Raw genomic sequence first — 4,285 nt, 5'->3', positions numbered from 1 at the left:
AGGCTGAGGCAGGAGGATTGCTTGAGCCCAGGAGTGTGAGGTTGCTGTGAGCTAGGCTGACGCCACGGCACTCTAGCCTGGGCAACAGAGCCAGACTCTGTCTCAAAAAAAGAAAAAAAAATTGAACCTAAATCAGATCAAGCCTCTAGGTCTAACTATGAGTTTATAGAAAATGCAGGGAGACAGAAAACAAGATCAGTGACACCACGGAGATACAATCAAGGTCATTTAGGATCAATGAATATATAGGGTTAGCAACATGTCTAGTCTTGTAATTTTCATCAGTAGTGCTTAGCAGTCTAAGTATGGTAAAAACAGAAATATTTGGCATTTAAAAACAAAAAAAATGGGAAGGGTCCAAAGCAAGTTTTATTTACCTAAGTTATAATTTCTCTTTGTCTCCCAAGGAATTTGTCAGTAAAAACAAGGTGATATATTCAAAGAACTTTGAGATCTTTCAAAGGAAAGTCCTTATTAAATACAAAGTGATACTACCATGATTATCACATAAAATTAAGCTATTTCAGATGTTTTCTATGTTGCTTTCTTGTTTGACTCTTGAATTACACGCCATCGATTTCCCTTTGATCCATCTCTTCACGATTAACTTAGGTATGATTTTCCTAAGGCATGGTATTATCCTGTCAGTTTAAGAAACTTCAGAGTAAATCAAAACCTGACGATGCCTATGATCACAAAATAACAAACGTGTCAAAATAGAAATGTCATTTTTTCTTAACTTAATAGCGACTTGTACCCCCTAGCAAAATCCACTCAAAAAATTTCCAAATATCAACTATTCGATAGTTGTGAAGTGAATTCCATTCAAAAATTAAACATGTAATTGAATGAACATTTATTCTATATTGTAACAGTCATTATCTTGAACCTAACACTGTTGTTAGATCTTAGAGATTTAAAGATGGATAAGACAAATTCCTTTTGTGTCTTCAAGGAGTTCATGGATTTGAAGCAGGAGTGAAGATAGGGTGGAGGGTCAACTGATGAAGAGTTTTATGTCCCAAGATAATGAATTTGGATTTAAACATGGGGGCAAATTGAAACCACTGAAGAATTTTCATTAGGAAAGTGACATAAATAGTACTCTTTATTTTTTTCTTTCATTTCATTTTCCTTTGATTTATTTAGCTATTCTTTTCTAAGTTCTTGATATGAATGGTTTAAACATTATTTTCAACCTTCATTCTTTCATAATATACCAATTTAAGGCTATAATATTTCTTCCAAATACCACTTTAGGGGCACACAATGTGTTTGAATGTATAATATTTTCATGATCATTCAGTTCTAAGTATTTTCTCATTTTCATTAGGAAGTCTTCTTTGACCTATGTATGAGCTGTTTGAAATTTTGTTTTTTTTTTTTTTAGTTTTTAATAAATAGGTTTTTCTCGTTATATATCAAAATGTATGTGTTTTTTTATATAATTATATAATAGTCAAAGAATGTGGTTTATATGATATCAATCGTTTCAAATTTGTTGAAGCCATCCATACAGCCTAGCATCTGGTCAGTTTTCTTAGATGTGCCTTGCAAAAATATATATATTTTACACTTGTTGGGTATGATATCCTATTTACGTCCAATAGATGAAACTTGTTAATTGTATGGTTCAAATTTTCTATATCCCATTTATTTTTTTAATTACTCAAATTGTCAATTACTGAAAGAATTATGTTGAAATCTTTCATGATGGTGGTATATTATTCAACTTCTCTATGTAATTCTGTTATTGTTTTATATTTTAAGAGCTATATCGCCAAATTAATAGAAGTTTGCAATTGTCTTACCTTTCTGGCCAATTGAGCCTTTGTTATTATGTAATGACCATGTTTATCTCTAGTACAAATTTTGTTTTTTAAAAATTTTTATTAAAGTCTATTTTGTGTGGTACTAAGGTATCAGCAACCACTTTATTTGGGTTACTGTTGCATAGTATAATGTTTTCATCTTTTAACTTTAACCTTTGTGTATACTCTATTACAAAGTATATAATTGGATTTTTTAAAAAGTCCATCTGAACCATCTTTGTCTTTTAGCTGGAGAGGTTAGTGCATTTATATTTATAGTGATTACTGAGATATTTGGATTTATATAAATTATCTTATACATTCTCTATTTGTACTATTTTTTCTATTTCTTTTGTTTCTACTTTATTATAATATTTTAGAATGACTAATTTAAAAAGTTAGTGGCCACCTTGCTATTTTAACATGCTTAGTTCAACCTCACAAATTCTAAAATCAGTAAATATTGTTACCTTCTACCTGAACTACTCAAAAACTTCAGAATTCTTTAGTCCTCATTATCACCCTTCCAATGCTACATAACTGCAGCGATAGTAAAAAAATTCTTGTATTTTCCTTCTTACTTTATTGGAAATGTGTATAGTGCTTCCTTGCTAACACTTATGATACCCTTTATCAAACTGTGAAAGTATTCTTCTCCTCAAATATATAATGTTTATCACATATTTTTTGTTTCATTGAGGTGGTGATGACTGAATTGTTGAGAAAGGCTCTGAGGCTGACTCGAGGCTCAACAAGAAAAAAAGTAGGATAGCTGTGGTCTGCCATGGGCATCTGGAGGGCAGAATGTGTGCTATGTCACCTTGGAAAGCCTAAGTCAGTGATGAAATGAAATGTAATCCAGAACAGGCGTGTTTTGATGTGGGATGGGTACAAAAGCAAGGAAACGTACAGAGCAGTAGGCTCTTTGGAGAGAATAAGAGAAATAGCTTTGTGGGCATCCTCGACAGATTAGCAGGGATACTACTAGTTCCTGGGAAAAGCAGGTAATGGGCATGGTAGACAGTTTTCAGAGACAAATTATTTGTATTTGATTTTTTTTTTTCTTGTGGCAACTCTTAGAAGGAAAAAATAAGTTGCGCTCCTCTCTTGTGGTAGGTCCTACATCCCTTTCTTTCTACTCTCTAGGTTAATGAGGAAATCAGGAAGTCACCTGCTGCTTTGTGTAATCTGTTTTATTGCTCCCCCTCATTACTGTGGATGATAGAGACTCGAATGCAGTGCATTTTGGAGGCAATATAGCACGATATTACACACATGCTAGTCAGCAGCCAAAATGACAACCTCATTCTAGCAAATAGTGAATTTGCAAATAACCAGTCCTTCAGGTACTTCTCTAATTTTCACCAAATGTTGCACTTTTGAAAGCTTCATTAATTCAGCCCTATTGGGATGGATAGGGTGAATGAGTTTATGGCTGTAGAAGGTGAAGTAGCAGAATTTGCAGCTCTTAAGAACATTGCAGGCATTCATTTATGTTAACGAAGTCTAAGAGGTGTTAAGATTTCCCTATAAAATATTATTTGGAGTAAAATAGTACCCAATACATAGTGAATTTAATAAGATACTTAAAATCCAACAAATGCTTCTTTACTGAAATGACAAGCCCCTTATTTGTCTTAGAATCATGGTATGCATAGTTCTAGCATTGCAGGCAAAGGAGAAGCTAAAAGCAAATAGGGGACATTCTGCAGGGAAAGAAGCTATATGTATTCAAAAGAAAAACATGATTGAAAAAGTCATTAGTACTACAAGGAGTTTTTATCCATACTTGACCTTTTCCTGAAATGAGAATGCTCCATTTTATGGTGAGAAATATTCTGTTTAGAAAAAGCAAACACTGGTGTTTGGGGAGGAATAGTTCAGGCAGCCACTTAGAAGTCAAGATAAGCTTTGATGATCCAGAACCATAATCCCTGGGCTTGGATTTTTGCTTATGATCAATAGACATAACATCAAAGAGATATTTCTTGCAAATATCTTATCATGTTTGTCCTTCATTTTCATTTCATTTTGTCCTTCCTTTGATTCACCATTTGTCTTTAGTCTTGTCTGCCCTTCTGCTAAAAATGACTGTTGAGGAAATAAAGCATGAAATAGGTAACCTCATGTGGGCCAAGAAACTTTCTTTTCCTTGATTTGCCCATTTTTATGTGTCAGCCTGTACAGGTACATACTGTGACCAAAGGCTAAAAGAGTAGTACACACCATTTTAGAGTAATAGATTTTATGAAGGGAGCTTTTTGCATCCAAACCAATACAACCGACAGATTTAATCAAGTTTTTGCTGTGATTAGGCTTTGAAAGCTGTAACCAGTTCTGATAGTGAAGAAGTACTATTGGGAAACAAATTACAACTCTTGTCTTGATGACATGTATCAATTTACACACAAGCTGCATAAATCACTTTTTATATTTTTCTGTAATGGAAAAATACTGCAGGGCATTTTAATAAC

Source organism: Propithecus coquereli, unplaced genomic scaffold, assembly GCF_000956105.1.
Source record: "Propithecus coquereli isolate 6110/MARCELLA unplaced genomic scaffold, Pcoq_1.0 Scaffold31, whole genome shotgun sequence".
Classification (NCBI taxonomy): Eukaryota; Metazoa; Chordata; class Mammalia; order Primates; family Indriidae; genus Propithecus; species Propithecus coquereli.
The sequence above is the reverse complement of the archived record's forward strand: the minus strand, read 5'-3'. Positions refer to the sequence as shown.